Below are 8,997 nucleotides of genomic sequence, written 5' to 3'. Positions count from 1 at the left end.
CAAGCAACTCTCCAAACACTTTCCTCACTAGGTTCCAGGTGAAGGGAACACGCTCCCTTCCCTATCCCTATATAGTGGGCACAGAAATGCCCAGCACCCCCATGGTGCACCCCAATAGCTTCTTACTCTTCACTGGACTCCTCATCTCCTTCTTCTCTTCTTCTATAGCCCAGGCAGGGCTGATGGGCTAAAGCTGGCCAAACAAACTTTGCAATTTCACAGCATGTTCTACATGGCTGGCTTTTGGGGCTTTGGGGAAAAAAACTCTACAATATGCATGTGCATCCCTGGCTTCCCCCAACTTCCCAGCTCATCCTTCCCCAGCCTCCAGTCCCTCATGGGAAACAATCCTTGGCCTCTGGTCGCACCTGACAAGGGAGTGGTGGGATCCCAAAGCTGTTGAAGTGTGTGTGCCAGTGAAAGGTCTGGAACAGGTTTAAGAAAGAGAACCTGAATTGGCAGTAAATCAATAGGAAATAAATGTTTACATTCACTCATTGAAAAAGAGGCATTTCTAAGCTCAGCACATATCAGAGCCACACATGGAGACTTCTCTCTCCTCCACTACACAGAAAATGAACAAATCCCAAGAACAAGTGTCATTCAAGGATGTATGTGTAGACTTTACCCAGCAAGAGTGGCATCTGCTGGATCCTGCTCAGAAGATGCTGTCCAGAGATGTGATTCTGGAAACTTGCAGCAATCTGGTCTCAGCCAGGTGTTGTATTACTAAGCCAGAAGTGATCTTCAAGGTAAAGCAAGGGGCTTCTGAATATTAAAGGAAGGATTTCCAAGCCAGTGCTACCCAGAAAGGAACTGGAAAGTTGATGATCTGTCAGAGAACGGCCAGGAAAACCGAGACAACTATTTTTGGGAGCTTGTGTTCACCAAAAACAAAACAGTAAGCATAGAAAGTGGTAATAGAATAAGAAAAACTTTCAATTTGGGTACAAACCCTGTTTCTTCAAGAAATTTTCCTTACAAAATATGTGACTTGTGTGAAATGAGTTTGAAAAATATTTTGTGTTTAATTATTGATCAAAAGAACTGTTCCAGAAAGAAGCCTGATGCGTTTAATGTGTGCAAGAAATTGCTCCTGGATCTCACTCAGCCAAGTTTTGACCAACATTTTGAGTATAATGAAATGGACAAGGCGGCTTCCGTGAGGAGGCAGACTTTTTTTTTTTTTTTTTTTTTTTTACAAATAAAAGTTAATCTTGGATAGGAGAGACACTCTAAATATAACGAATGTGGAAGAACTTTCACTGTTGAAAGCTCAAAGAACTCATTTGGAAATGGAGCCATATGGATGCAGTATTTGTGAGAAGTCCTCCTGTGTTGATTTTAGATTTGGACATCAGATCAGATAATTCTTGTAAAGGAGAATCTTTTTTTTTTTTTTTTTTTTTTTTTTTTACAAAGAGTTTTGTTCTTACAGCCAGGCTGGATTGTAGTGGCGGGATCTTACTCACTGCAACATCCACCTCTCAGGTTCAAGCGATTCTCTTGTCTCAGCCTCCTGAGTAGTTGAGACTACAGGTGTATGCCATCACATCCAGCTAATTGTTTTGTATTTTTAGTAGAGATGGGGTTTTGCCATGTTGGCCAGGCTGGTTTCAAACTCCTGGCCTCAAGTGATCCACCCACCTCAGCCTCCCAAAGTGCTGGGATTACAGGTGTGAGCCACCATGCCCGGCCTATAAGGGAGAATCTTTATGAATACAATGAATATAGGAAATCTGTGACAATTCGACTTTCATGATCCATCAGGGAGCTTACACAAGAAAGATTCTCCATGAATGTAAATTGAGTGACAAAACTTGGGAAAACTCAACTCTTTTTAAACATCAGATAGTACACATGGGGGGAAGCCCTCTGACCCAATGAAAATGGAATAACTTCAGCAAGAAGTTACATCTCACCCAGCTTTGGAGAGCTCACTCAGGAGAAGAAAACCTACGAATGTGGTGAATGTGGGAAAACCTTGTGGGAGAAGTCAGACTTCACTCAGCATCAGATAACACACACAGGAGAGAAGCCCTATGAATGTACTGAATGGGGAAAAGCCTTTTGCCAGAAACCACACCTTATCAACCATCAGCAAACACATATAGGAGAAAAGCCCTATGACTGTAACCAATGTGGAAAAATGTTCTGTGCGAAGTCAAACCTCACTGAACATCAGAGAACTCACACAGGGCAGAAGCCCTATGAATGGGAAATCCTTCTGCCCCAGGTCAGCCCTCACCATCCATCAGGGAACACACACAGGAGAGAAATCCTTTGTATGTCATGAATGTGGAAAATTCTTCTGTGTGAAGTCAAATCTCATTGTCCATCAAAGAACTCACATGGGAGACAAACCCTATAAATGTAGTGAATGTGGGAAAACCTTCTGTGAAAAATCAGCTGTCACCAAACATCAGAGAATTCACACAAGGCCGAAAGCTCTTTGCACATCCTGAATGTTAGAAGGCTTCATATATCTGTCAAATTTTTGTTCAGCTTTTAAAAATTAGAGAAAGCAAAGAATATCAGAAATTACTAGAAAATGACTTCTTGTTTGAATACGTGAAAGCATTCAAGAAAAATTAAACCTTTTCATTAGGAAATTTGCACTGAGGGGAATTCTGTGTAAATAATGCAGCAAAAACCTTTATCAAAAATTTATGTTGTTTAGTATTGTATTCCAAATGTAATACCTAAATTTTATTGTAAATATAATGGACAATATTCATTCACTCAACTTCACAGTAGAATCTGAAGCATATAAAGGTTGAATGACACAGCATTAAACACGTATGTGGGCCTGGCACATTGGCTCATGCCTGTAATCCCAGCACTCAGGGAGGCCGAGGCGGGTGGATCACCTGAGGTCACAGACCAGCCTGATCAACATAGCAAAACCCCGTTTCTACTAAAAGTACAAAAATTAGCCAGACATGGTGGAGTGTGCCTGTAATCCCAGCTACTCAGGAGGCAGAGGCAGGAGAAACTTGAACCCAGGAGGCAGAGCTTGCAGTGAGCCAAGATCATGCCACTGCACTCTAGCTCAGGTGACAAGAGTGAGACTCCTCTCAAAAAAAAAAAAAAATTATATATATATATATATGAAAAGTCCCTGATGTTTGTAGACCTTATGAATATGCTAATGTAGCAAATTTTGGTATGTTTCATTTCCATATTGCAACCCAACATGGTTGTCAGGAGAAAATATGTACCCTTAGTTTACTATTATGGTACGTGTTAACATTTTCCACATGAAATACCACTGGTATCTTTATAGGTTGATATAATTATATGTGTGTATGTATTTATGTATGTGCATATGTATGGGCGTATATATGTAAATATATTTGTACACACATAGTTAAATATAGTGATGTGCTAACATCATCTCATATTGACTTAAAAGTGCTGCCGATTGTTAAATTTTCAAGAATTTTGTGAGCCAGTTATTAAACACAGTCATTATTTAAAATATATAAACTTACTATTAAATTACATTAAAAACAAAGGTAATAAATACCCAACACTCATCACTTCTAATTAGGCTGCTACATTTCGCTACGATCTTTGTTGTTTAGGTTACTTACATTGTTGACTCTGTATGGTGAAAATACTATCCACATCTACTGCTACTGCACATCTCTTCCCGACTCCACATTCAGTACTATCTTGTTGGTAGGTTAGACATAGTGGGAGTATTTACACCATCAAAATCGGCAAACTACAAACCAAGGTTTTTATTTTCTTCACAGAACCTACTGTCAAATATTTACCAGCATACTATCATGTATATATGAAAACATATTTGATAGTACAAACCACATACCCCTTTTTCTGTTTCTTGACATAAGCAAATGCCTATCGTCATTACTGCTGAACTGCCTCTTCAATAAAGGAGCCAAAAAATGTTTTTGTGAGGTTTTAAACTATCTCTGAGTCAGTCCTATTCTAAATACTATCAGACTCGCTCTACAGGTTGGCCAGTATAAGTTTTTTTGTTTGTTTTGTTTCAGTGTGTTTTTTTGAGACGGAGTCTCGCTTTGTCACTCAGGCTGGAGTACAGTGGCGCAATCTTGGCTCACTGCAAGCTCCATCTCCCGGGTTCACACCATTCTTCTGCCTCAGCCTCCCGAGTAGCTGGGACTACAGGCACGTGTCACCACGCCCAGCTCATTTTTTGTATTTTTAGCAGAGACGGGGTTTCACTATGTTAGCCAGGCTGGTCTTGATCTCCTGACCTTGTGATCCACCCGCCTCGGCCTCCCAAAGTGCTGGGATTCAGTATAAGTTTTAAGTGAGATATGATTTCACAAGGAACTATATTACATACGTTGCCTCTGACTGTTTCCTGGTATATGTGAATGGGTATGGCTGTGATTACTAACCTAGCACTTCAGTAAAGAAGTGTGAAACTGTATTTTTCTGAGGTTTTTCAGCTGCCTCTGGGTCAGTCAGTAATGTAAATGCTGTTAATAAGGATGGTATTTACATAAATTATGCAAAGGTTAACATCCATTGTAATACAGTAGTACTCACTGCACTCTACAAATGAAGAGTGGTGGTACGTTAAAAAAAAAAAAAAAGAAAGAAACCCTACAATAGTCTTTAACATCCTATTTAAAATAAACAGGCACCATGAATTGAATTTGTCAAAATAAAACCATACCAAAGTTAGCATTTAGTTCAAGATTCCAAGTTTTCATCATGTTCTCATTCAATAAAATTGACCATTCCAACATTTTGTTTGTGCTATCAGCACTGAAAATGTACATCCACCGTGTTGACAGCAGCCAGCAGAGTGACTCACGTGGAGGCATCGCAGGCTGCATTGAGCTGACAGCTTGTCAAACCAATGAATGGGCAGGGATGATGTCAGAAGACCTTTCTGTCATTGCTGCCTGCAGCTGGTCCTCATTATATGGAATGCCTGGTATGCTGTGAAAAACCGGAAAAAGAAAATCTTACCTGTTCTTAACCTGTATGGAAGCCAAATCTCTTAAGGAGTACTGGCCTGAGGGCAGCATGTTCACACACTATTTCTAACATTTTTTTTTTCCCACCTGCTATTGCAGAAACCTTGACGTTCTCCACCTTCAAAATCCCCCCAGCAGTTTCTGGGAGTCCCCTGAAGATATGTGGCATGGACTCATGGGACTGTCCTCTCAGCTCCCCGGGCACATGCCATGTTTTTCCTCTACAGCCCTGGATTCCTAGGAAGAACTATAGCAAAAGCTTCTTATGCCCATGAAGGTGCACCAAACAGATTGCAAAGATCGGATCGACCCACACAAGTTTCCATAAAGCCACTAAACAACAGACCTCCTGCCACTGTGGGTGCCACTGCCACCTGCGGCTGCTGCCACCCAAGACATAAGCCCAAAGTGGCACCAAAGCCACTCCATCTTCTCTGTCACTAGGCAGAACCTTCTGCCCCTCCTAGGGTGGCAAGCTGCAACGCAGTTCCCAATACTCATGTGCCTTGGGCCCCTGGAGTCTCTATAGATTCCAGAGAACCTGCTCTCCATTGAGATGCACGGGCACCTGTGTATAAGCTCAGGTCTAGATTAAAGCCTATGGTAAAAATGGCTTCAACTCCGAGAAAACTGACTTTTCACAGATTCAAAGCCACAACCACTCAGAGGAAAAGCCATATAGGCTGGCCCACAAAGTTGGCCACTTAATTTATAACACTTATGTCAACGGAGGCAGGAGAGTTGATTTTTTAAGTGAAGGACTATCAACGTTGCCGGACAGAACACAGTGGTCTTTCAAAACGGAAAGCACTCTTAAGGAAACCCTGTCCTTGGTACTCCTGCCCCATGTGGCTACCCCCGCTACCCATCCTCTGGGCATCTCCCATGACCACAAAACAGGGTACACAAATTCCTGCAGCCCAAGCATCCTTCCCTGGTTTATCTGGCCCCAGATATCTCACTTTACCTCCTCCTGGGACCCCAAGTTCTAATAATCTCCCTCAATTTTATCTGAACTATCACTATACCTGACAAAACCAAGACCCTCCTCATGACATATTATGCAGTAGGTAATATGACGTATTACAGCCCATGGTGGTCAACTTGAGAAAAAGCAATTTAATTCGGTGTTGCACACACATGCCAACCACCTACTAAGTGACAAGCAGAAAACTAACAGAGATGAGTCAGACTGACTTCATAGACTTTACTGTCTATTCTGAAAGGGCAGTGTAACATATAGCATTAAGGGGACAAACTAGGGAGAAGCTGGGTTCCTCCACTTAATTGACTTTATAACCCTTTGACAAATGAATTAACTTCCTTGTACGTTTACTCATCCTGAAAATGGAGTTAAGAAGAGAATCTAATGCTTGGTATTTCTGTGAAGAAGTAACAAGTCAATACACATAAAGCACTCAGAAAGTGCCTAACACTATTAGTACTTAAAATAATTATTAGTGGAGACAGATGTGGATATCACTGCCTATGGTATAATAAAATAAAATATTTGGCAGTGATTTAAAAGTACAAACAACTATACACAAATATATACATAACTTCTACAAACTTGCTTGAGCCAAAGCTATGTCCACCACTAAGATTCAAATACATATTCACCCATATATATTTACTGACTACCCACAAGGTTTCAGATACTGAGCTGGACCTGGAAGACAGAGGGATGCAAAAGGTTCATAGAGATTCAGCCCTGCTCTGGAAACCCTGGCTGTAGTCAGAGGCTTGGTCTGGGGAATTAGAGACACGGGTCTGCCAGATGTTTATTTGTGTGGAGAACTAAAGTATCTCTTTGGTTAAAGAAAAAAGTTCATCCTACAGCATTAATCATTCACCAGGTGAGGTATGGGTTATCAGTCCATCTGTGGTTTGGTTATTCTCCAGCCAACTGTGGCCAAATGGGTGGGATCACGTGGTACAAAACAGGCCCTGCCTCCTCCTCAGGGCTGTCTGCAGGGCTCTCGTCTGGGAAGGGAGGTAGACTGGGCCCATTGTTTAATACCAGCAGGCAGGTATGAAAGATCACTCGGGCTTGCAGGGCAATGTGGCAGAGTTCCTGAGGAACAGAGTGGTCGTTCACGCCAGTCTAAATACGACAGAATAGATGGAGTAATTGATTGGTCGTTTTTGTTAACACTGTGTCTTCTCACCTCTTTATGTCCTTTAATTTCTACTGTTGCTTAGGTTCATTCATACGTTATACCTTGAGGGAAGGTCAAAATAAGCTCACAACCTTTCTCATCTCCCAAAATATCCTTCCACACTTCCCGCTCCCAAGAAAAAGGTATTCTTTTGACTTCCTCATTTCTGTCCACATCACTATTTGTACTCTACATCACACACTCTTGAAAACTTAGGGCTCCCTTTGACACCACTCTTTTTCTTGTCCCTTCTATTAGGTCAATTGCTAGTCCTTTTGGGAGGGGGTCCAGCGTAGTCAAAGGGGCTTGGCTTTTGGAGTCCTCCATAGCTGGGTACAAAGTCCAACTCTACCACTCACAAAACATGTGATCTTTAACAGGGTATTGCATTGATCCGAGTCTCAGTTTCACGATCAGTAAAATAAGACTAATCATACCTACCTTTTTCTATCACCGTGGGTTAAATAAATAAAATACTGTAAGGAAAGCCCCAAGCACAAGGCTGCATATAGTGAACTCTCAGTAACCATGAGCTTTTATTTTTTACCTCTGACAGGTATTTCACATCCATTGTCTCATTTCTCCGACACACCCTAGAGTGACAATAACAACCTCTGTCTTCCATTGTTTTCCTCCCCAACCCATTATATGCCCAGCTGTCAGAAGGCTCTTCTTAGGAACAGTTCCAATGCCTTCATTGAGTAGATTGGAAATCTTTAATGATTCCTCCAATGCCAACCCAATAAAGACAATATGGACCCTTCAGCCTGGCATTTCCTTTTTCAGATTAGCTCCCCCTCCTCCCTTTCTGTGAAAGTCTCTGACCTACTCAAACTGGATGTGTCATCAATTCCCCCCAAAACTGTCCATGTTTGTGCTTTTCTTTACACAGTTCTCTCCACCTAGAAGGCACTAGCCCCCTCCTTCCTTCCTATCCACATTCTACCCATCCTTCCATGTTCAGTTTTATTTTGGTTCACCCATGATGTTTTTCCAAATCACCAGCTGAAATCAACGTTCTTTCTGAATTTCCACAAGATGTTTTAGCACCTCTCATAGGGTATAGGTCACCTTCTATATTACAGTGGCATTATCAACATAACAGCCTCAATTCTTTCATGATATAAAGCAGAACATAAAGATATTCAAGCCCTGGATGTGGCCTAAGGCATTAAAATGGCTGAGAGTTACAAGAACCTTTTCCTTGATAGCTTATAGATAAAATACCGTGTTTGGGATCATAAGACCCCACCATTGTGGCTACACATAATTGAATAGGGCTTTGTGCCTGAGGCAAAGACACCTACGTTATAGGTAGGTTCTCCTTCTAGAAAAGTCTGAATTTGAGCCATATCAAAAGAGAGTAGTTGGAAGAACTAGAATTTGAAAGACGCTAAGAAGCCACATGAGACACCAGTAAATAGACACCTTGAGGCAGAAGCTGGAAGTGAGCAAGACCAAGAGGTCGAGCAGAAAGTAGAGAGAGTGGAAAATTAGCAGTAGTAGTGGACATAGACTCCGTCTCTCGAAAGCAACGACAAAAGCAAAGGCACCAGAAAGCCAATAACAAAACTTGTTGCTGAGACCTGGAATCATGTAATGCCCTGAACAACCTTCCAGATCTCTACCGGGCAAGCTTTTCAACTGATGTTGACTTTCTGTGCTTTTTAAATAGCTAAGAACCACTACAGTAAACATCCATCACCTTGGGCAAACAAATCTTTGTTATGAACAGTCTAGAAGAGCCTTCTATAGAACACCCAGACATGAAATCATTCTCTCAGTACCTCTATTTTTCTCTTGAGAGACAAATTTAGTCCTCTCTGCCTTGGCCCATAGCCTGTTAGTGAAATGCA

General features: G+C 41.5%; 1 pseudogene; it reads left to right on the top strand.

The window, feature by feature from the left end:
• Nucleotides 1–575: 575 nt before the first annotated feature.
• On the top strand, nucleotides 576–2,465 carry LOC111549867 (annotated as a pseudogene).
• The last annotated feature ends 6,532 nt before the right edge of the window (nucleotides 2,466–8,997 follow it).

The sequence above is a fragment of the Piliocolobus tephrosceles genome, chromosome 3, assembly GCF_002776525.5.
Source record: "Piliocolobus tephrosceles isolate RC106 chromosome 3, ASM277652v3, whole genome shotgun sequence".
Taxonomy (NCBI): Eukaryota; Metazoa; Chordata; class Mammalia; order Primates; family Cercopithecidae; genus Piliocolobus; species Piliocolobus tephrosceles.
The sequence above is the reverse complement of the archived record's forward strand: the minus strand, read 5'-3'. Positions and strand labels throughout refer to the sequence as shown.